Source organism: Bos indicus, chromosome 23 (assembly GCF_029378745.1).
Source record: "Bos indicus isolate NIAB-ARS_2022 breed Sahiwal x Tharparkar chromosome 23, NIAB-ARS_B.indTharparkar_mat_pri_1.0, whole genome shotgun sequence".
NCBI classification, from domain to species: Eukaryota; Metazoa; Chordata; class Mammalia; order Artiodactyla; family Bovidae; genus Bos; species Bos indicus.
Genome location: NC_091782.1, coordinates 42,517,330 through 42,542,968, shown reverse-complemented (window position 1 = coordinate 42,542,968; position 25,639 = coordinate 42,517,330). Strand labels below are relative to the sequence as shown.

The 25,639-nt window shown below is 41.3% G+C and overlaps 1 protein-coding gene across 24 annotated transcripts in view; it reads right to left on the bottom strand.

Annotated features, from left to right (window-relative positions):
- The window catches only part of ATXN1 (ataxin 1), a 426,916-nt gene that overhangs the window by 328,939 nt on the left and 72,338 nt on the right, over nucleotides 1-25,639 (bottom strand). For 3 of the 24 annotated variants that reach the window (XM_070777653.1, XM_070777651.1, XM_070777650.1), the window contains one exon: nucleotides 14,482-14,624. The exons of 18 other annotated variants lie outside the window; for them this stretch is intronic. The gene's annotated coding sequence lies outside the window, so the exon portion shown is untranslated. Of the gene's footprint in view, nucleotides 1-6; nucleotides 12,478-14,481; nucleotides 14,625-16,792; nucleotides 16,970-25,639 lie in introns of those variants that run through there. 3 more of the 24 variants (XM_070777654.1, XM_070777657.1, XM_070777670.1) reach the window with 3 other exon arrangements.

The following is a 25,639-nucleotide window of genomic DNA, read 5'->3' as shown; positions in this document are numbered from 1 at the left end:
TTTTACCTTTTGGGAAGGTGGTGCTGTTTAGTCACTAGGTCGTGTCCAACTCTTTTTTGGCCCACCAGACTCCTCTATCCATGGGATTCTCCAGGCAAGAATACTGGAATGGGTAGCCATTCTCTTCTCCAGGGATCTTCCTGACCCAGAGATGGAATCCATGTCTCTTGCATCTCCTGCACTGCGGGAGGAATTTTTTTTTTTTCTTTTTTTAACTGCTGAGCCACCGGGGAAGCCCTCTGGGAAGGTGTTACACATTCTCAATTTGTTTTGAGGATTTGAAATTCAAGCCTTCGTGGCACCTGAAGGGCTAATGGACAGGCAGGAAGAGTTTTCAGGGAGAGGTGAAGATGAATCCCCTATGCTATTTATTTTTAATATTAATTTACTTATGGATTTGGCTGTGTCGGGTCTTCGTTGCAGCATATGGGGTCTTCACTGAATCGTGTGAGGGCTTTGTGCGTCATGGCGCACTCTCTTTAGCTGTGGCACTCAGACTTAGTTGCTTCACAGGATGCCAGGTCTTAGCTCCCAACCAGGGATCAAGCCCATGTCCCTTGCATTGCAAGGTGGGTTCTTAACCACCGGATCACCAACAAGTCTCTTCTTTGCTATATTAAATTGGGTGTAGGAACTGCCAGGAAAGATGATGACAGGATGGGGTGGGGAGAAAAGAAACTCAGACATCATACACACTGTCTTCAATATGCAAAATATCAGACTCTAAAGTGTTACATGATGAATGAAAACATCAAGACAGATAACAGCACAGAGACTGTCTCCAACCTGGCTACCCCCATCAAGCTGACGATGACAGCACCTTTGATACCAAAGTACGAAGGGTGGGTGAGTTTACAATCAGGTGGAAGTACATACAAGCTAAGATTTCCAAAGACTGCCTACTAACAAACAGCTTTTATCTGGCTCATGGAGAAAAGCAGGGTGATGCTCTTAAAAGGACTGAATACCAGATTGAATACTCCGTAACTGTAATTTTTACTTTGAAAGTTACTCAGGTATACACACACTTTTCAAAAAATAAGGTACATAGTAGCTCTTTAGTTCTAAACCCACAATTACTAGCATATGAAACCAATTCTTGTTAGTCTTAGCCCCAGTTTTATATATCTTGCTCGCTGCTAGGGAAATTGAAACATCTTATTTCCTCATTCAGCATTTGCTGAGTACCTAGGCCCCAAGGATATACATATGAATAAAATATGGTCCTTGCACTCTTCATGTAGTGGTGGGAAAATAAACAGTCAATACTAACAAATAATAATAAACAACGGCAGAGCCATGAAAAAAGCAGTACAAGGGGCAGAATGGATATTTTCTCCATAAAAAGGACACGAACGTGGGTTTCCCACCCTAACTCCCAGCTCACAAATTACATTTTCTGTTGTGGATGGTTCATGGTGACCAAAGACTTTCAGTGTGATTCTTTTTGGTTCAAATCTTTCGGTTTGTTCCATCTCCAGGACAGATTTAACTACAATATTGGCCTCTGCTCTGGAACGTTCAGCAGACCAAGACAAGTTTTACGCGAGCATCAGTCATTGATTTTCTTCTAGTTCACCACAGGATCTAGAATAGCAAGTTCATTTTATCCCACATTCATGGCACCCCTACATGATTTTGTTAGCATTTCAGATCTGAGCTTTTACCTCATTTGGCTCTTTTACTTTCACTTACTAGCTAACAATTTTTTTAAAAAATCAATGAATAGCGTCTGAGTGGCCACAGGGCATAAAGCATCACGGGAAATGTACAAGAGTTTGTCCTGGTCCTAAAAAAGCTCTCCAGCCTTAGTCCGGGAGACAAACCTGTAAACAAACAATAAGGCGTGAATCAGGGGACCGCGGAGGAGTCCTGCGAGATGACAAGCAATGAACTTGGCAAGTGATGGGCTCCAAGTTGGAACACAGGTATTAATTATGTGCAGACTGGGGGAAGGCGTCTTCTATTTTTAAATCCCCCTTCCCAGAATGAACAAAGTTTGAAAACCCCACCTGGATAAGAAGACAGGGAGTCACATAATGCTTAGCCAACAACATTTATTTTTAAAAGTCATATAATACTTGAGATGTCTGATGATAACACTTGACATGAAATTATAATTTTGAATCTTGGCTTATTTTCCCTCTGTACTCTCATCATTGGGTCTAGAGTGGTTTCTCAGAGCTTTCTCACAGATGGCTAGCTATGGGAGAAAACAATATTGGGGAGGGGAGAATTTTATATACTACCTGGGTATTACTTTGCAACAGGTAAGATCAAAAGCCAGCTTCCAGGCACATCTATTCCAAGACTAGCATCAAACATGTGCAAAAAGATTTTACCATAAAGAATGCTTTATCATGAACTTATTTTTGATGTATTTGGTTATAAAATTAGAAGGGTCAAATTAATTAATTAAAAAAAAATTTAACCCTGTATACTAGGATTTTCTCCAAATCCTATTTACTCTACCCATTTTACTTGTATCCTGCTTCATTCATACTAGTGAAGGTTGATGTGTTTTCACAATAGTGTTTTGAGGCTTACTCTTCAGGTAAATTCAACAGGAACACTTGTCTTTTCAAGCAGCTAATTCCTTTTTAAGCAGCTAAATGTTCACCTGCATTTGTTTTTCAATAGATAACTAATTGTGAATGTAAGCAAAAAGCAATTGATGAAATTCAGATAAAATTGTTTACAATTTCCTATTACTACTCTTAATTCACTATTTTCCTCAACCATCATGCCCTGTTTTCTGTATCTATCACGCACTTCAAACTGTGAAATTTTTAGACACTAAATGGTTGTCTGAAAATGTTTGGTGCATGCTGAACTTACGAGTTTTTTAATTTTTTTCTTGCAACTTTCATCCATGACTGTTTGCCCGAAAGACCTTCTGTTTGAGCCAAAATGTTGTTTGTTTGGTTTTTCCCCTAAATCCTGGCAATAACTTTAGACGTAGCTTTCATTTGTGCCACTGAATTTTAACAATGGCAAAAAAGGCTTCTTTATAGGACTGAATTATTTTAATTTTGCCAGCCAGAAATGACAGAAATAAATTAATGGGGTTGATGTCACATGGCAAAAGTGCAGGGTAAAATTAATCTTCTGTGACAGATATAAGTGAAATATGTACAATGCCAATGTTTAAATTACTTTCAGGATCTTCACTGACATTCTTACTTCATAACCCAACTTCTTGGGTACTAGTTTAATTTCTCTTGATTTTTGAGAAAATGCACATATTGTATCACATAAGTCTTGACTTACGTGGAATATCTTGAGTTATTTATAGGAAAATCTTATTTTCAAATTCTTAATAACAATACTGTATACTCTATCAATCATTATAATTTTCATTCTGTCTTACATCAGAAGGTGGCTTTTAAGCCAAAATGTTACTTTTTTATCTACAGATGGTTTGATATGTTTTGCTTCACAAAGAACCTGGCTGTCTTTTGGCTGGTACACTTTTCCAGCTAAAAATGAGAAACTGAAGGCAGAAAGCTGAGTAGGAACACCGGATGGGGAATTCAGATAGACTTTTACAGCATATTTTCATTATTTTCTCTAAGAGATCTGAATATTCAGCAAGCTAGTAAGGTTCTGGTTTGAATATAAATTGACACCACTATTTTAATTTCACCAAAAAAAAAAAAGAGAGAGAGAGAGAGAGAGATCTGTAGAATTGAAACTACCAAACAGGGAGGGAAATAAGAAGGGAAGAAAAAAGTTAATCTTTTTTGAAAAAAGAGGGGAAACATGTATGTGTGTGTCTGATTAACTTTGCTATACAGTAGAAACTAACACAACATTGTGAAGCAACTATTCTCCAATAAAAATGAATTTTAAAAAACTGAAAATAAATCAATAAATATTCCCAAAAAAAGGCAAGGAGGTAAGGAAAGGAGGGAGGGATAGAGAGAGTAAAAAATAGTCAGTTTTTATGTGGGAGGTTAAGTTCGAACATTAAACAAATGTCATATATAATTCAAATTCACTTTGAAAATCCCTGATCTTTCCCCATAAGGCACTGCAAACATGATTTTGTGTAGACAACACTTGACAGCAACTTTCACACACACAGAAGTCTGGGAACCACTGAGTTAGACTCACTGGAGGGACACACAATAACGTCCAAACACTCAAACCATTCCTTTCTTATTATTACATCCCTCGAGTGAAAGGCAAGAATTAGCTGAAGAATGCTAACGTGGCCGTGCTTTCCAGCAGGTTTTAATTCATTCTGTTGTAAGAGGAAACCCCTTAAACTCTAATGCTTATTAATAAATTTATTGTTATTGTAGTTTAAAAAATCGCAGCTTCATATCTTGTGTTTTTAATGCCGTGGCATGAAGAGTAACTTTAAAAGTCTTTTCTTTAAAAAATACTGAATCTGGTTGCTAGTTTAAAAAATGAAACATGTAACCAAATAAGTACCAAAGATTTTCCAAGGTCCTTCATGCCTGTTTTTTTGTTTGTTTGTTTGTTTTCCCTTGCTTCTCCACTGTTTTGGAGTATTTTACCCCTGGTCTCCCCCATGAAGTACAGATAATAAAACTTGAACAGAATGTGAAGGACTTAAGTTAGATAAGGATGCTGTCCTGGCTCCTGGCTCTGTACCCCAGATTTCTGGCGAGAGCAGACCAGAACTTAACCTGTGCGGGCGGCCCCCAGAAGTCTGCTCAGCCCCCAGACACCTCTTTCTACTCCTTCCCTTTCTTCCTTTTCGTTTTCTAGTCCACAGTGTCCTGAGCTCCAAAATAAATTCTCATTCATTATACCTCCACTCCAGTAGCTTTAAAACTTTCAAGTGAAACAAATCACACTGAAGCCCACTGGCCATTTAATTCTTAAACAGCCAGAAAGAAGGGTAAGCATTACCACAAATGTGGGACACAGAAAGCGTGAAAGGACTCTTTTTATTTTTTTTTCTTTATGAATGAACTGACGTGTACCTAGGGAAACAGTCGATCGTTTTAGAAAACACCAAATTCCTAATGTTTTAATTAGGAACGATTTAAATTATTACATCGAGAAGAGACTAGCTTCTAGAAATTGAAGGATGTCATCAAAAAAATTGAAACATTCAATTGGGAGTGAAGATAAGAAAAAATTTTCTATGAGAAAGGGATGGATGGGGTAAGAGGTGTAGAATTTAGGGGCTCTCTAATAAATCCCTAAGGAAAGGGAACGAGATACTGATGACTGATACTCCTGCTCAACTTTTCTGGGGATCCTTTTATTTTGGGGGGCAGGGCTACTCAGTTCCTTTGCAAGTCTCTACCTCTGTGCCTCTCAGCTGTGCGTTTTGGAAGGAAAGGTGCCACTGAGGATGACAGAACGTGTCGATCAACCATGTGCCCAGGTAGGTCTTGCAGCCAGGCTGGCATAGTCTCTGCTGTAATTCTATCCTCAGAACCCCAGGGTGACGCCACAGAGGACACGTGAGACCAGCAGCCTCGCCAGAGCACCATTTAGAGGAAAGGCGCAGAGTTGCCATATGTGTAACATGCACGTTAAGGAACACCCGTAAGAGCCACTCAGGACAACCCTGGGGCATTCCAGGCTCAACGCCAGGGAACAATGAACGATGATGCACCACCAACAAGCAAGGCTGCAGCGGTTTGCGGGATGTGCAGGCAGGCTCTGACTTCAATACCCCAAGTCGCAGCTGCACACCTCCGTCTTTGCCGTTCCCATTAGCTCACCCTTGTCTGGCTGAAAAGAGCTCAGTGAATCAATGGCTTCTGTTGAACTGTTTATATATTTTTAAAGTTCTGATTAGGCCATTAGTCACTGAACATATTGCACAGTCAACTCGAGTAGCTGCAATTATGCAACTTCCCAAGAACATACCGGGAGCATTTACAGTGAGACCATGGTGCCAGTGAAATGTGAAATAGAGATTATTTGTCAGCAATTTTAAGAACCTTGCGCTTCAATGCCAGTGGAAACATACACGTGGCAGATAACAGAAGCTGGGAGGGAAAAAAGATGCGTGCTGAAAGTACCCATGTTGACTCTTCTGAACACAGCTGGGACCTGAAAATGAGAGCTCCCTGTACAACAAACAATTGCCAGAAAACCCTGCTTGATGTCACCTATCCCCTTAATGGTAATGTCCCCAAAATCCTTGAGGGACTGCCGCCGCCAAAGGCACAGAACTCCTGAGTCCTGACCTCATTCTCAGGGAGCAGCTGGTTCCCCTGCAGAGCGCCCCTCCATACCTGCCCACATGTGTATCCAAACACAGTCAACATCAGCTCCCACATGAAGCATCTCCCTCCTCCTTTCTACTCTCTGTTCTCACTTTTCATTTTCAAAATCAGCAATAATCTTGTAATTTGATATTCGAGGATTTCTCATTCAAAGCAACAAAGGACATTCATGAAAGAAAAGAAGGAACATGGAAGGGGGGGGTGTCACACAATCTCTTTTTTATCAGAGAACCACTGATAAAGTGGTTCAGTGCTGAACCACTTCCACATGCAGCGCCTGGGATAAAGCAACGGCATACATGACATCAAGGAAATGTGCAAGGGATTGGCAGTTCGCAACCTTCCGGCAGAGAAATCTGAAATGATCGGTCATGAGAAGTGGGTCAGCGCCTCTACATTTGCTGCACAAGTAATAACACAAGCAAGAACCTTCCTAAGAGTGTTTTATAGTATTTTTCATGGCACAACTGGTACTTTTTGGTCTATTAATCCACACTTTCCTACTTCTATTCATATACTTTATATGTACTTATTTGTTGAGTTATATATTTAAGCTGAACTTGGAAGGACAGTTATTTTTAAGAGGCTGCCAACATGAGTCAGGAGGAACCTCAGAAACCTGGCTTGCACTGGCTCTGGCATAAGGAGCCTTGACAGCCAAAACCAACCAGAAGGTTGATGCGATCCAGGTTTCCAAAACATGAGAGAAAAGAAAAGGCATCCTTTGCCTTCTTCCATCAGGCCTTTAAAAATATGTATCAGGCCATTTACCAAAAAGGACTCCTTCTGTAAGGTCACCAACCACTTGCTGGTGTGTTCAGAGCGCAAAACTAGATGTCCATTCATCAGTCTAGCTTCAATCAAGATACAGCTTTCTTCGCCTTGGATGGAGACGAGGTACGGAAGAGATATGGTACCCAGTGGGCCAACACACCGGAGCGATCCAACACAGCTGCTTTCTAAATGAACGGCCCTGAGTCTCTGCACCGACAGCCTTCCAAAACTAATTGTGGCTGTGGGGATGAAGAGGACAGTTTCTCGGCTTCTGTGCCTTTAAGGTTATTTCAACTTTCCACCTCTGTTAACCCTCCCGCAGGAACTTTTGACAGAGAGCTCTCCTTAAGTCTCACAGGCAGCGACGTCTAGAAGAAAAACATCTCGTTCCTCACTAGATAGCTGAAAACTGTCTCCCCTCTTTTGGAGATCAGATTCAAGGGGGCTTGAAGACGACCTGAGAGTGTTTATGACAGACAGACTCCTCCTGGATTTCAGCTTGGGACAAACAAACCTTTCACATGAGTCCTTGCAAACAGACAGTGCTCTGTTTGAATGTCTGAACCCCATTCTAGTACAAACATGCTTGGCAACCTAGTGCCAGCATTTTCTTCTTGGCAAACTGCTCTGCCGCCACCATGGATATTACCACTTCGGGATCCCTGCGACTTTCCTTTCCTCCCCCGCACCCCATCCCCATTCCCCTGAGATACTATCTGTGCCCGGGCGGTAGGGGCAGAGGCTGTGCCTCTAGGTGCCAAGGAGCTGTCAGCGCCCCTGGCAGGGGCCTGGTCCGTGCCACACTTCTTCTCCTGGCGCCCCCGTGGTCTGACACCAGGACAGAATACGGCCACTTTTTCATCATCTGACTGTTAACTCAGATGCAGACCACAGGGCCGACAAATCAGCTCGTGGGTGATAGCTCAGGCACGGGGACATCTAGCAGCATCTTGACTCCAGGGATTTTCTTCTCTCATCTCCTAAGTTTCTCTTCACAGGGGACATGGTAGAGAGAAATCACCTTTCTCAGCTCTCATCTCTGTTCCTCTGGGAAGATCTTAGACTCCTCTGACAGCAGGAAAGCTGTAGCCTTCGCAGATGATGAATCCATCCCCCTCTTTACATTGAAAACTTTCTCTTATGAGAGGCTCAATTCCTTACTGGATGATCAAGAGCTACTTTTTTGTAGGGACTAAAACAGAAGACTTGGAAGTGGTCTTAAAGATCATTTGATTTTGTGGCTTCATGAACTGAAATTCTAATTTAGAGATCCTTGGGCCTCAACCTCTGCTCCCTGCCCACCCCCCATCCTCACCTCCAAGTCTTTGGCTCATTCAACAGAGGCTGGTGGGAGGCCTAGAATTCTCCAGGGGTTTCTGAAGCCACATTTAAAAACCACTGATGTAATCCAACTTCCTCATTTTCCTAAGGCACAGAGAAGTTAGGTTATTTGTCAAAGGCCACACAACAGTTAATGACAGGCCAGAGACTTCACCCTAGCCCCTGCTGTGCCAGGCCAGTGACATTCTTTCCTGCTCCTTCCTAAGTATTTAGTTAGCATTCTGCAAAACCACAATCATTGAGTCTCTGCTAATAAGGATAATGCCTTCTTAATGAATACATAATTCAATTTCTTTGAATTCATTATACAACCTCTACATTTTTAGAGTCTTATATGCAAGTGAAGTGTCACCTTCCTAGGAGTGTTTTCTAACAGAATAAAGGATTCCTCATTAATTCACCTTCATATTCTAAAGGTGCACGAGACTTTACAGTGAACAAACCAGAAGTATACTGAATGAAACTTTCTTTCAGAAAACCGAGGAAATGATCAATGGACTAACATATTTGCTAACTTTTGCAAACAAAATACACACATACACACCCTCTTCAGCTTACAGCTCCAGGAATTATTATGTGAGGAAAAAAGTTAAAAGCTTTCACTGTCATACCAGGTGAACTGGTAAGCACACGGGAAATTTTGTTCACTACTATACTCCATTTTCATCACTCATGCCATTTATATATTAGCTTGGAATACACACTGGAGAAGGAAATGGCAACCCACTCCAGTATTCTTGCCTGGAGAATCCCATGGACAGAGGAGTCTGGCAGGCCATGGTCCATAAGATCGCAGAGAGTCGGACACGACTGAAGTGACTAAGCACGCACACACTGGAAGTCAAATAATAAAACTGCATTTTGCTAAACTATTCTAAAATGAAGCCTTTGGGCAAATGATCGTGGCATCTCCAGCCCCTCTCCCCCACCCCCCATTATTGAGAACGAGTTGGGTACAGACTCTGGGTTTTCCCTTTACTGGTGAGGAACAATTGAATGAGTAACAAGTGAGGGCACAGAGGTGGTTCCCCCGCCCACAGACCCGGACGCATCTCTGCACATTTTGAAAGGCAGGCTCAGGATTACTGCTGCACCCACGCCACATGCCAAAAAACCACCACTTTTAAAGTCAACTTATGTAAAACGCAGCAGTCTTCCCTGTTAGAAGCTGGAGAAGGCTGCTCTCTGCTCATGCTAAGATGCATCAAGGAGTCAGATTTTGTTAAGTTGGCATCTAACTTACACAGCTGACATTAAATGTTTACAGGTATTCATTGTGTACAGGTGATTAAAAATGAAGTTAGCCTTTATTGCATGGCAACAAATCAGGAAACAGAGAAACCGGTCATTGCTCAATCTTTAAACTGTTAAAAGATGAAACATGCTTCAAGTGGTACCAAGCCCAAGATATTTTCTTTTTCAGTAAGTTCTTTTGAGAGCAGAAAGTATTGACCTTAGCTCCACCTGTTATGTATTTACTGCTGCTGCTAAGTCACTTCAGTCGTATCCAACTCTGTGTGACCCCATAGATGGCAGCCCACCAGGCTCCCCCGTCCCTGGGATTCTCCAGGCAAGAACACTGGAGTGGGTTGCCATTTCCTTCTCCAATGCAGGAAAGTGAAAAGTGAAAGTGAAGTTGCTCAGTCGTGTCTGACTCGTAGCAACCCCATGGACTGCAGCCTACCAGGCTCCTCCATCCATGGGATTTTCCAGGCAAGAGTACTGGAGTGGGGTGCCATTGCCTTCTCCGTATGTATTAACCATCTTAACCATGTATTACTTAAATTTTTTGATCCTGGAGCTCTTTCATTTTTAAAAGTTTGTGTATAGACTAGAGATAGTATGTATTTACTTACAAGAATGCAAATTCAAAAAATTACTCAAAACATATTGACTTTTAGCATCTTGATACTGTATCTTGCAGGGCATGATGGTACAGGCCATAGTGCTTCCAGTAATACCTTGTTACAAAGATTATATATAATCATCCTACAGTAAATAACACAGACTCTAAAGTGAAAAACCATATCAGATTCTGAAATATATAATGTCTCCTTCTGAACTTCCAACCTTATAGTCTTCTGAAGTACTACGTCCAGAAGCATGAAAAACAGAGGTGATTTCTAATCTGGTAACACACCATGAATTAGTGAATTATTCTCATAGTTCTTGCTCTAATTAAGGTTAAATAGAAAAGCACCCATTGGCTATTCCAACAGACAACCAGAGTTTCTGGTTGTGTAGTTATTTCCCTCATAGGGGTCCACCTCAAAGGTATGAGACACACAGGTTTTCGAGAATTATGCTGGAAACAGATGTTTACGTAAAACAAAATACACAGGATGGTCAAACTTGCTGAAAATAAAGATTCTTGGACACTAGACCCATTTAATATTATACTTCAAGCTAGAAACAAAGAAGGTTAACTAACATATTCATATGGGGGCCAATTTTTTTCCATCCATAACATGCAGAAAACCTTAAGAGCCTTTTCCGACAAGATTTCTTTTAAGCCCTACAAATACTTTTAAGTACAACCTCCCCAGACTTTAAACAAAAAAAAAAAAGTTTATTTAAAGGTGTAAATGAAGTCAATCAAATAAACAACAAATATTTACTGAGAACTTTCTATGTGGCCAGGATTACGTTTCTAAATCCCATTACAAAATTATTTAACTTTATAAAGAATGTCAATAAATAGTCTTCCAAAATGTGCCTAGGGCTGTAATTCCATCTAGTTTCTATGATGACACCGTAAACCCTGGATGGAATTACAATCTTAATGTGGACAATCAGGGTGCACTACTCTTCGTGCTTGGGGAATCCATGATGAACTCAACTTCTAAAATAATAACCACCAAGCCTTTGGCATGTAATTACAACCAGGAAGCCAAGCCATCCACTGGCTAGTACATAAGAAATGTTCCATTGAAAAGTACCTCTCACCTCACTGTAACAAAATCTAGTTAATACATCTGAAAAACCTCTTCATCTCCAAAATTAAACTTTCTACTTTTGTCATGAGAAAATATCCAAAAGGGTTTACTTTACAGATATGTTAATATATTTGGTAGGGACCAGACCATCTGATATTCAGAGAAGGAAATGGCACCCCACTCCAGTACTCTTGCCTGGAAAATCCCATGGATGGAGGAGCCTGGTGGGCTGCAGTCCATGGGGTCCTCTAAGAGGACCGCTAAGAGTCGGACACGACTAAGTGACTTCACTTTCACTTTTCACTTCCATGCATTGGAGAAGGAAATGGCAACCCACTCCAGTGGATTCTCTTGCCTGGAGAATCCCAGGGACGGGGGAGCCTGGTAGGCTGCCATCTATGGGGTCGCACAGAGTCGGACACGACTGAATGACTTAGCAGACCATCTGATATGACCAGTAAATTCTTAGAATCTTCCAATCTCACCTTCAGACACCTAAAACGAAAGTCTTAAAGGGCAATAGATTAAGAAACAAGGGGGAAAAATCATACTTAAGAGCCCTAAGAAATTACTGGCATGTCTTCTAATTCCTTGAGATGAACCTGACTTCTATTCACATACACAAAGCCAAGTGTCTTGTGTCTGCAAGAGGGGGAACAAAAAAAGATTTATCTGGAGAGATTAAACTCAGGATTATAGAAAAATGAATTTAGAAACAAATCCAGAATTTTCCTGGGAAAACAAAAGACAATGATACTATGAATCAGTGTCTTTTTTTTTTCTTTCCTCAAGAAGCCTGGATAAAAGAAGAAACACACACACACACACACACACACACACACACACGATAACAAGCACCACAGGGTATGAAGGCAAACATGCATATAAATTCAATCTATATATCTGTATTTAGGACACATATGGCTTCCTTTATCATATCTAACTTTATTTGGTACTTGTAGAGGTCACCAAACCTCTATAAAAATCAGTATTGCCATAGCAACTAAGAGGCTAAAAAAAACCTCTGTCCGAAGGCCTCATCAAATCCAATATAAGGCATACAGAAACTGTCCTTTATGTGGCCACCTTTAACACCATCATGCTTCTAACAGCAAAGGTACGTGACATTCCCATGAAAACTCAGTTCCTCCAGGGACCACTTATGGATTATGCTTACTGAGTTCCTACAACACTGACAGTTGAGAACTTACTAATAGCATTAGCTCTTCAGCTTATTTTCAAACTCCAGGCAGTTGTATCACAGCAGTTACCTAAAGTAAAAAGCAGTCAGACAGGAGATAGTAGGCCAAAACAACTCTGATGAATTTCCATGAATATGAAATATATCATTTAGTGGCTTTTCTTAAAAAACTTTGATTAAAAAAAAAATGGACTGATGAAATGTCTGCCTCTTGGGAGTTCATCCCTCTCCTATAACCTGAGAAAACACACGTGGTACAAGTGAATAATTTTTCTTAGAAGAAGTAATTCCTCTTCTTCTTTTTATTTTTTGGCTGTGCTGGTCTTAGCTGGGCGTGTGGGATCTAGTTCTCTGACCGGGGATCAAACCCAGGCTCAAGTGGTAGAGTCTTAGCCAATGGATCAATAGGGAAGTCCCAAGAAATAGTTCTTGAAATAGCTCTGACGTCACAGAAAGAATAAGAAGAAAAAGGGCTCTAAGTTTAACTCCAGCAGTAAGGTGGTACTAGCCTACCAACTCAGTTAAGAGTTCAAGGCTTTCCTGGTTGAGACCTCTATCCCAGTGACAGGAAAAACGCCTGACTCTGGCCTTTGCCCACGGTTCTCCGAGGAAACTCAGAAATGGTTAAGTAAGTACCTGTTCAACACTGAAGCACGCTAACATTGAAGGCTGAGTAATTTTCGACAAGTTGTAACATGCTGTTGATGGAATATACCCATCCTCACTCAACATAATACAGCAAACCAAAAAATAAAATAAGGGGAATGGGGAAAAGAAGGAATTCATTATACGCCCACTTTCTACAGAATATTCCTGGTGATCCTTGCTGTCCTGCTGCTACTGCTAAGTAGCTTCAGTCGTGTCTGACTCTGTGCAACCCCAGAGATGGCAGCCCACCAGGCTCCCCCGTCCCTAGGATTCTCCAGGCAAGAACACTGGAGTGGGTTGCCATTCCCTCCTTTATCGGATCTTCTCGACCCAGGGATTGAACCCAAGTCTGCTGCATTATAGGAAGATTCTTCACCATCTGAGCTACCATGGAAGTAATGGGGCTATCTAAAAAGCACTGCCATTCTAGAACTACCAATAAACTACTTCAAAAATTAAGCTTAACATCTTGAGATTCCCACTAATGACATTCCTGACAACTACCAAAAGCTGGGTAGATAGCTCTTCTTCCTTCCTGTCATGCTTTACTGAAAGGAAGCAAGAAAATAGATATGTTTGGTGGTGTGTGTGTGTGTGTGTGTGTAAACATATACCTTTCCTATATGCAGCAGGAATTTCCTGTCTGGTATATTTTAAAGCAAATCAAGACAATACTCTTCAGGACAGAGCCTGTGAGTCAGGCAGTATTATGGGGCTAAAATGCTTGGGACTGCTTAAGTCATAGGAAAGCAAGTTGAAAGGCCTGGGGCTATTCCACTCCAGACAGAAAAGAATGGGAAAGAAGATGAACTGTGTTGGCAGTTAGAATGCTTTTTGACAAATGTTCTCATTTGCTTCCTCATTTGGAGTTTTTAGCAACTACAGGAGAACAAGATGAAACAATCAAAAATGGCACTATTTAAGACCTACTGTATAGCACAAGAAACTCTAGTCAACATCTTGTAATAATTTATAATGAAAAAGAATCAAAAACTGAATATATATACATAACTAAATACTTATATATAACTGAATCATTTTGCTGTATACCTGGAACACCACAAATTATATTTCAATTTTAAAAATGAAAAAAAGGTTTACATGGTAAACCATAGAGGAATAAGTTGTTTTTTAAAAAATATTATAGAGGAGGGAGGGGACATGAAGAAAAAAATAAAAATAAAAAACATTATTTGTTCTCTGGTTGGAGAAGCTCTCAGAGAATACAGTCCTGATAGATGATGATATTCGGTACTCAATGCCATCGGCAACTTGACCTTCTCCAGGCCACACAGCCCAGTACTGTCATGCCTCCACTTGGAAACTAGATACAAGGAGGACATTTGTTTATTCACATTACCGAAGAGGTAAACTCCAAAGCTCTCCTGGACGTGTGACAGGTCTCCAGCAGCTCCTTATTCTTTACAAGTAATTAACCTCTTGATGGGCTTAGAGCAGTCACAGCGTTAGAAGCCACAGCACACAGCTGATAAGTTGTAAACCCTGGGGAGAGAATAATTGCAAAATAGATTTCCAGGCTCATTGGAAAATAGATTTCCACTTACTGAAAAAAAAAAAAAAAATAGACTCAACTTTTCAGGAACATCTGAATCACAGAATTGCAGCATTGGCAGGGAATTTAGAAAATGATGCTACTGCAACTTCTGACACCAATAACAAGAAAATGGAGGTACAAAGAGTGACTTGCCCAGATACAGTCTCAGTTCAGTTCAGTTCAGTCGCTCAGTCGTGTCCGACTCTTTGCGACCCCATGAATCGCAGCACACCAGGCCTCCCTGTCCATCACCAACTCCCGGAGTTCACCCAAACTCATGTGCATCGAGTCGGTGACGCCATCAGTCTACTGGACACAAACTGGGTTAGCACTGCCTCAGGTCAGACCTGACCATCCAGCGTGGCAAACTTTCACATCCAAGCCCCTTCATAAATCATGCTGGTGCCATTCAGACAACCTTCCTGCCCTTAGGTCACCCGATTACGTTTTAGGAAAGGACTAGGAGATAATGACTAAGCTATGAAAACTGAGAATGTGACAAAGGAAAGGCGCGAGGGAAGAGAGACAATGAGAAAAGAGCCGAAAGACAACTCATGCTTTCAGTGCTCGCAAACACCACTTGTGCTTCTCCCTGCATTTAAGTGCATGATGAAATCTGTGATACAAGCCTCATGTATTCTGCAGTGACGAGGACAATTTCTGGCCAGAATCTCGTGGAAAGTGTCACAGAAACATTCCTTTGGAAGCAGGTCCCAAATCTTGACATGTTCCTTTCACCACAGTCATCACGAAGTCTCACGGCAAAGCTCCTGAGGGTAGGGACCTGGTCTGTCTAGTTCACTATGATACTCCCTGGACCTGGGGAATATGCAGCCCAGAGCACATACTCTGTAAAATGTACTGAAAGAATGAATAAAAACTCCTAAGAGGAAAGAAGAAGAAATATGCATAGTTTGGAAATGCATATGCAGTATTATCATTTCCTCTAAGGAAAAATGAAAAAGATACCTATTTGAAATGTAAACAAATGTGAAAAGATAGGTGGTTTTTTTTTAATATTTGTAAAAAGTTAAAAATGTAAAGCACCTATTAAACAGTTACCATCACTTCCATTTATTAAGTAGGTACCATTAGTTAAGCCAACACAGTTCTCAGGTTATAAAGAGCTTACAGCCCCAAGCACAACATCAAGAAAACACCTTAATTAAAGGGTAGCAAATAAATAGTTACTGGGAAGATACCATGAACAAATAATAAAAGAAAAAGCAAATGTAGTTGGAATAGAATAGAAATGGAAGCTCTACGCACTGGGTGTTCAGACAGAATAAAGGTGATCATTGTATATTTTCTAATGACCACCATATAGTTCATATAATTGACCTGTGTGCAACCACTGAAATCAACATTTCTCTCTGTGCTTTTAAATCCGAACCTATACTTTAGCAGCTCTATCTCAGCCCCAAATAAACTATCTGACAAATAATTTGGACAATTACTTTGGGTCCTCATATAACTTGCTGGCTCTCTAATGAAATAAACTTATAAATTAAGTATGAGTTCAGTTCAGTTCAGTTGCTTCGTCGTGTCTGACTCTTTGTGACCCCATGAATCACAGCACGCCAGGCCTCCCTGTCCATCACCAACTCCCGGAGTTTACCCAAACTCATGTCCATCGAGTTGGTGATGCCATCCAGCCATCTCATCCTCTGTCATCCCCTTTTCCTCCTGCCCCCAATCCCTACCAGCATCAGGGTCTTTTCAAATGAGTCAACTCTTCGCATGAGGTGGCCAAAGTACTGGAGTTTCAGCTTCAGCACAGTCCTTCTAATGAACACCCAGGACTGATCTCCTTTAGGATGGACTGGTTGGATCTCCTTGCAGTCCAAGGGACTCTCAAGAGTCTTCTCCAACACCACAGTTCAAAAGCATCAATTCTTCGGCGCTCAGCTTTCTTCACAGTCCAACTCTCACATCCATACATGACCACTGGAAAAACCATAGCCTTGACCAGACGGACCTTTGTTGACAAAGTAATGTCTCTGCTTTTTAATATGCTATCTAGGTATAGGTAGGTATAATATGAACAAATGTAATTATAAGATTTGCCAATTTTAAGGACTTGGGAAAGACAATTAGATCCAATTAATATACTCACATTTGCATGAAAGTGAAAGTGAAGTCGCTCAGTCGTGTCCGACTCTTTGTGACCCCATGGGCAGTAGCCTGCACCAGGCTCCTCCGTCCATGGGATTTTCTAGGCAAGAGTACTGGGGTGGGTTGCCACTTCCTTCTCCAGGGAATCTTCCCAACCCAGGGATCGAACCCAGGTCTCCTGCATTGTAGACAGATACTTTACCATCTGAGCCACCAGGGAAGCCACATTTGCGTAATGGGAAGTAAATACAAATAAATTTTTCTTTTAAAAAAATTAATATGATTTTAGCCATTATAAATGCCTAATAATAAAGGTAACAAAATCAGCAACCACTTTGAAAAATAAAGGCTATGGAATAAGCATCACCAATTCAACAGACATGAATCTGAGCAAACTCTGGGAGATAGTGAAGGATAGGGAAGCCTGGTGTGCTGCAGTCCATGGGGTAGACTGAGCAACTGAATGACAACATGGAATAAGCACCATAGTAGGTGCTTTACACGTACCTCAAGTGGCTATTCTACCTTTTTGCTTTACAGATGAAGAAACAGGCTCTAAAGCTAAATAAGGTGGCAGATAGGTCTTCAAAGATAGGAAGATACGTTTAAATGCATAGCTCTTGATCTATTCAATGGCTGTATATCTGTACACTGAGCAGTCAGGCAGCATAATGATGAGACCTAGGCTTTGGAGTGGAGAAGGCCATGGCACCCCACTCCAGTACTCTTGCCTGGAAAATCCCATGGATGGAGGAGCCTGATAGGCTGCAGTCCATGGGGTCGCTAAGAGTTGGACACGACTGAGTAACTTCACTTTCACTTTTCGCTTTCATGTATTGGAGAAGGAAATGGCAACCCACTCCAGTGTTCTTGCCTGGAGAATCCCAGGGACGGGGGAGCCTGGTGGGCTGCCGTCTATGGGGTCACACAGAGTTGGACATGACTAAAGTGACTTAGCAGCAGCAGCAGCAGCAGGCTTTGGAGCTCAAGCTCCTAGGTTTACATTTCAGCTGTACCACGTGCTAGCTATACACCCTGACCCCTCTGTGCCTCTGTGTCCTCATCTCTTAACATGGAATCATAACAATACCAAAAGACCTGCTACCTACCAGCTCATCAGGTGGTTGTAAGGACTAAGTGAGGTAATACACATACAGCCCAGAGAACACCGTCAGGACTCAAGACTGTCACCTGTGCCAAGGTTTAGTATCCTTAGGGATGCTAAAAAGAACACTGAATTTGGAGTCAACTAGCCTCAGACACACACACACACACACACACACACATTATCTAAATACTGTGTGACCTTTCCCAAGTCACTTAAACTTGCTGAGCTTCATCTGTAAAAATGAGATGCCAGCTGCCTTGTATTTCTCCCCAGGATTGTTATAAGTAACAATTAATAGACAATGTATGTGACAGTGCATTAAAGGATTCAAAAAAGTGCTCTGAACTACCACAGCCATGTGAATTATTAGCAACTTTCAGCCTCTCAAAACCAAAGAGCTCGTCTTTATTACATTCTCTCCAGCCTGAGAATTTAACATTGAGCATTGGTTCCAGTCTTCACACTGGACTACTTATAATAATAGAACAAATGTCTGGTCATTCAGGACTCGATCAAACGGAACTCTATTAACTATCTCCTTCTGCACACCCACCGTGAGAAGGTAATTGATGTTCACCATGACCCCAGAGCACTCCAAGACTCTGAAGTACCTTCGGGGAAAGATTAAATTATGTTCAGCCTAGTTTATTAAGAAATGTATTTAATTATATTCAAGATCTTTGAAAATTCATGACCTAGAGAGTAATCACAGGTTCTCTGGTCACTGGAAGCTTCTGCTCAACATCCCATCCCCAAATGCACTTTATCAGAGTTTACTCTAAGATACAGGCCACCCTGGGATAAGAAATACTGGGAATCCAGTGTGGTAATTATACAAGTCAAAAGAACTTTGTCCTGAGCAATCCTCAAGGACCACAGAAATAGTAAAGTCAAAATCTTGAAACAACGAAAAATTTGTAAGATTCCAACATGTTTCGAATATATTATAATCTTGGCTTTGTTAATAAGGAATTTAAACATTTGAACAAGGAATACCATAAAAACACACCATTAAATATCTTATTATTCTCAGTACTTAGAAGTGTAAAAACAGATGAGTCATACTGAATATAACACTCCTCAAGAGTAGGAAAATAACATTTTGCTCATTTTTGTCCACTGGTTCACAGAAATTATGTGTATGCTAACGAGGAACATAGTACACAAAGCAAAAAGTTAGACCATATTAGGGGTATGGCTATTTGCCTTTGTCAAAATTACTACAATGCTGTTATGTTATCTTTTCCAATTAAAAACTGGAACACAAATGTGCCTAAGTCCTGTATCTCAGTGCTGGGAGAAAAAGCAATAGTCATCCATTATAACCCTCTGTTCAACAGACGGCTTACCTCTGGAGAATTTTGGAGAATTAAGGAGGTCCTCCCACCTCTGCTTGAACATCTCCAGTGACAGAGGTCTCATTACCTCTTCAATCAGCTTGTTCTATTTTTAGGCAGTCCTGATGCTAGAACATTCTTCCCCAAGTGGAGTCCAACTCTCCTTACCTTTAACTTCCTTCCTGTTCTTAGTTGGGCTCTCTGGACCCACTTCAGTAAAAGTGAGTTCACTTCCCATCAGGCTGTCTGCCAGTTTCACTCACTCTATCAGTTAAATAATGACCTGCTTCTACTCATATTTTTCACTGTTCTACAAACCATGAGGACCATTCTTCAGAGTCATATACCACCAGCTAAGGGGCTTCCCTGGTGGCTCAGTGGTAAAGAATCCACCTGCCAATGCAGAAGACGTGGGTTTGATCCCTGGGTCAGGAAGATTCCCCTGAAGAAGGAAATGGAAACCCACTCCAGTATTCCTGCCTGGGAAATCCCATAGACAGAGGAGCCTGGCGGGCTGCAGTTCATGGGGTTGCAAAGAGTCGGACACAACTTAGCAACTAAACAACAGGGCTCCCGGGCTCCAATCTCCATGAAGACTGTGATGGCCAGGGTCCTATGGTCATCAGGGTACTCTGTGGACTTTCCTGGGACCCCACTATCACACACACTGTTTCTGTGAGAAATGTATTCTGAGTTCCCAAGGTATGACTTATCATCTTTCTGAAAAGATCCATTTATAAACTACTATTTCTACTTACAGGGAAAATACACTTAAGAAAAACTCCACGAGGTATAAATTATCACTCTGTCTTCTTACCTGTCTTATGAGCCAAGTAAGTATTTTCGTGTGTGCATAAAAATCCTCAGCTACTCCTCCCTTGGCTAAAAGGAGCTGACTAGAAGCAGCGTTAGCAAACCCATACTATTCAGATCTCTTCTGCTGCCCGGGATCACAGAGGCTGAAGACAAATGCCCTGAGTATCTCTAAGTCACCAGTCTACCAGGTGTTTACCTACGTACACCATGCCCAGCCAGGCATGTGGGACAAATCCAGCACTCTGGGACCTGCTGGCATTGACATCCCTTCTGAAGCTCCTGGTCTATACCTTAACAGGCCTTTATGTATACCTTGCAGTAAAAGCAATGAAGTCCTATACGATGTCTTACTAGCAGCTTTGTCTTGAATCGTAAACGGCTTAAGCAGAGAGGTGATCGTATTTATTTTTATTATTTTATCCAATGCCCGTTTCGGGCTGTTACTAAAATTTTTAAATGTCATGCACACAGACAGCCCTTACTTTATATATGAATGGCCCAATTTAGCTGGGAACCGTCCTTCCTGAATCTCTCAGTCTCCACCACAGAGAACGTGGCCAGCACTGCCTTGGGCCAAACTGAATAGCTGGAGAGAGTCAGGGGTTAGAATCAGGGTATACAATCCAGCCCAGTAATTTTATAAGCTTGCTTATCTGGTTTCCCTTAAGTTTACAACAGATCAGATACAGGCAAATGAAAGGAGCTTTAAGACATGACAATCAAGAAAAGTGGATAAGGCAGAGGCCATGGCATCAAAAAGAATTATGAGCTTCTGGGGCCTCATGCATGACTCTACTATATCAGTGTAATCACTTCAGAGAAATGACAATAAATCTCCAAGAAGAAAGTTAAATTATGTTCACTCTACTGTACTCTATTTAGGAAACTTTATACCACATTTTGGGAGAAGGCGATGGCACCCACTCCAGTATTCTTGCCTGGAAAATCCCATGGACAGAGGAGCCTGGTAGGCTGCAATCCACGGGGTCACGAAGAGTCAGACACAACTGAGTGACTTCACTTTCACTTTTCACTTTCATGCATTGGAGAAGGAAATGGCAACCCACTCCAGTGTTCTTGCCTGGAGAATCCCAGGGACGGGGGAGCCTGGTGGGCTGCCATCTATGGGGTCGCACAGAGTCGGACACGACTGAAGCGACTTAGCAGCAGCAGCAGCATACCACACTTTGCATTGATTTCTGCCTGAAAACGTTGAGGTTTTGTTTTTTTTTTTTTTCCCCTTCTAACAAAGTCAGCACTTGATGTATTTAAATATTCTGAGTCAATATACTATATCTGAAAGCAGTTAATTCCAGGAGTACGCAAAATTAAATATTTAAATCTTTACTAGGGAAATCTGAAGTAAGAACAGAAGTGAATAATCATTAAGAAATTCTAAAGAAGTAATGGGTTTGCCTTCTCTTGTGGAGAGGAACATTTGAAGGAAAGAAATTTACTTGCAAATCTATACTGCTCAGAAGTCCAGCTGTTGTAAAAGCCCTTACGTTTAGGTGGACCCAGAGAATTCTGACACCTCTCACAAGAATAATGTGAAGAGTTCTCTCCCCTTCTCGTTTTCAATAAAAAGATGGTTTTGATTCTAAAAGCTAAGAGGGGAAAAAAAAACTAGGGATGCTTTTAGTGTAATACTTTGCCAGCTCATCTCTTAAACATCCTTGCTATGTGGATATGATACTTCCATTAATAAGAGTTTTAGGGAAATTCTGGCATGGCTTTTTTACTCTTGGAGGACACTGCCCTGGGCTTATTTAGTGCCAACATCACCATTTTAAAGTGGAAATGCCTCAGCGAGGTGAGGAATGGAAGTTCGTCAAACTAGCATACCTATCGATGCATTTTATTAAGTGGACTTCCATTGCAGCATATATATCAGATAATTTTGTTTCGGATTACAAATCAGGAAAATTCCTTAACATATTATTAGCGACGGTGTAGTCAGGCCTCCCTATCCGTGGGTTCTGCATCCTTGGGTTCAACCAAGAGCAGGTTGATAGGACTTGAGCATCCTCAGATTTTGGTACCTTTGAGGAACCCTGGAACCAATCCCCCATGGATACCAAAGGAAGACTGTATTATTAAGTGTTAAGGACAAAATAATTCTAAGAAGAAGTAAATCCATCATTACCATCCATCAAATTGTTACAAACTCCACTTCTTTAAATATCTATTAACTTTTTCACCCTTGGACTCCTTGAAGACCCTTCTCAAGCCTTCAATTCCCTTCAAATCCATCTCAAAAAAGTTCATGAGATGCTATATAGAATACAGCTGTTTATTCATCTTTCTAACAACACTTTTTCCATTCTTTTTCTGTACTAAAAGTATTTTAGAGCTTTTATTAGCCGCTTCTTTGCACTTAAATTTTGGGGGAGGGGAGATGGTGGTGGTAATCTGTGGAAAGCTAGCCTAATTTATTTTCCTTTTTTAAAATTTTTTTTTTTTAATTTTTATTGGGGTATAGTTGATTACAATGTTGTGTTAGTCTCAGGTGTACAGCAAAGTGACTCTGTTATACGCACACATATCCCCACTCTTTTTTAGATTCTTTTCCCATATACGCCATTACAGAGTATTGTATAGAGTTCGCTGTGCTATACAGTAGGTCCTTATTAGCTTAAAATTCTTATCCTTTGTTTTCTATAATTATTTTTCCCTACAGTTGCCCCTCACTCCCCAATTCTCTCATAAAAGAGACAAAGCTCCCACTGGGCTTAATCTTCAATATTTTTTGGAGGGGGTTGTTATCAAGAGGATAATTTATTGGTTAAAAGAGCCAAAATAGTGCTTAATGATCATCTAGCGAAGCATATTCTTTTCACAGTGGATGAATCAAGGCAGAGAGCTACAAAGAGTGGGAAAAAACCCTCTATATACAGAGGCCCACCACTGAGAGTATAGGTACTGTGTAGGGCTTCATAGACGTCAGCAGATTGCATCCTCAGACAGGATGCAGGAATTATTATCCCCATTTTACAGGTGAAGAAAGCTGAGGCTCCAAAATATTCCATAATTTGCTCTAGGTTTTTCAGTTAGGAAAGGAATGAGCACAGGACTCATCTGTTCATCTCCACCTCACTTTCTGTTAGGACCTTGGCCTCAAGGCCTAGGCTAGTGTTCCCCTGACTGCATCAGCGTGTTTGCCTGTCCAGTCGTTCAGTCATGTCCAATTCTCCTGTGACCCCATGGATTGTAGCCCACCAGGCTCCTCTGTTCATGGGATTCTTCAGGCAATAATACGGGAGTGGGTTGCCATGGCCTTCTCCAGGGGATTTTCCCGAGCCAGAGATCGAACGCGCATCTCCTGCATCGGCCGGCAGATTCTTCACCACTGAGCCACAGTGGAAGCCCATCAGAGTTTCATTAGCTTCAGGTGTTTTTAATTTACTCACCGGGTACTGCTCTCTGTAGAGAAATGCCCAACCTGTGCCTTCCCAAAGGGACCAAAGACTTCTTCCTTCCAAATTTTTAACCCACTTCTAACAAAGCCACACATGGAGTAAACAGCACCCAAGTACAAATAGTACAAATAAATAATCAAGTCCTGAGAGTCAGTGTGTGCCGTTCTCATCAATAAATAGCTTCAACCACTGGGAAGAGACCCCCCCCAGGCCCTGGGAAGTTTTGCCCAAGGTACAGAACGAGGTCCCTTCCTGAGTCTGTAGGGCTGTGCTGCACACACATCTCATGCGATGCTTCCTGACTGCTCCGAGCACCAGGAGCGTGTACTTGCCCACCCCAACCATCTGTCCCAAGGTCACAGCAGAGATAATGCCACAGGGTAACAAGCAGGGGGGGGAGGGGGGGGCGGGGAGAAAAACTACAACCTCTTGGAGTATAACTTTTAAAACTTGTGAATCACTGTGTCATACATTTGAAAATTATATATCAACTATTCCCCAATTAAAAAAAAAAAATTAAACAATGATGAAAGAGAAAAAGACCCAACCAACAAACAAAAGGGGCAACCGGTTCCACTTCTCAGTGATTAAATTTTCACTTGCATGCAGACTGACTGCGTTCATTATTCCTTCGAGCAGTGCCTAGAACCTTCAAGTCTCAACACATCACTCTATCATTAGAGAGTCCCGCTGAAGAAGGCCTTCTCTGATAAATTATTGTGTTAACATGTGAGAGGCTAGAACAAAAATGTGTTTGAGCTGCCCACAGGACCGGCCACTCCCTACCCCTCCCACTCTCATTCCCAATACCTAGGAGGTGATGTTTTATTGTTCCAAGTGTATACTTAACACAACACTGGGCTTTTCTTAAACAAATCAACTTCTTTCCAGAGAGGATTAAACACCTAATGGCTACGGCACGTTAAAATCTCTGCAGCGTTTGTGTATACATTTCCCATGTTATATGATAACATAGACATATTTCAAGTAAGCAAAAATAATAAATTTTCAAGGCCAATCTATTTTAAAAAATAATCTCAATAACGAAAAAAAAATCCTAACTGAAGCTAAAAAGCTACGTCCAATGAAGAAAAAAAACACTCATCCAGGTGTCTCTGGAGAGATGGTTTTTTTCAGTCCCAGACTGAACACACACAAGCTGTGTGTTGTGGGGTTGATCATTTAACTTCTCTATGCCTCAGATTTCTCATCTGTGAAATTAGAACATGAGGATAGATTAAAGCTCTTTCAGCTCTAAGATTCTGATTCTATGACTGTCCTTGCAATTCAGTAAAGTACAATATAGTGTTTAACACGGCCTGCCTTTTCAATGAAGCTAAATTTTTTTAAAGGCAGCAAAGCTCAAATAGGTCAAGAAAACACATCCAGAAAAGAATTTTTCAAAATGTAACCCATGCAACACCACATCTGTCCAGAAATTATTAATATCTGATCTTCCAGAAAAAAGCCCCATTTTTGTTGTATGCAATGTTCAGTTCACCATTGGACAAGAAATGACGAGCCTGTTGAAGTTCTCCTGTGTTTGCTGATCTGCTGTGTACAGCACCTCCCCAACAGAAAGGAACACCTCTATTACTCACTATTAAACTGCATCGAAAAGACTGTGGAAAACAGCTCAGAAATAAGCAAGCAAAATCTTGCTGTCAACTGTCTGAAACTGTTACAAATTACAGGCTAATCTCAGAATCTGTGACCTCACCACCCAGCCTTTGACAAATTGAGTAACTATTTCCCTGTCGGTGACTATGAAAAGAATAAAAATAAAAGGGCAGCAGAACACAGTAGGTGAGGATAGGAAAGCAGAAGGAAAAACGAACACATCTCTCTGAATTCAGAGGCAGATTCCAAGTGGTTTTCAAGGAGGGCTGAAGTCAGAAAAGCAGAGATGTTGTTGCCCTGTTTATTCGTGGTTTTTACCTTTGGCTCCTTAAAGTGAAGTCTGAACACTGTTTGTGGGTCATAGTAAAAGAGAACTCTGAAAGCACAATGAGACTTCCAGGGAGAACTAAAGCCAGACCACACTGCGTGAGCCAGCCAAGCAGATAGTGAGAGGCGATAAGGAGAAAAAGAGGCACTTGTTTTTATTAACAGAAGCCCTCACCAACTTCCTTAGACTTCCCCAAATGAAATGTCAGACTTGCCCAATT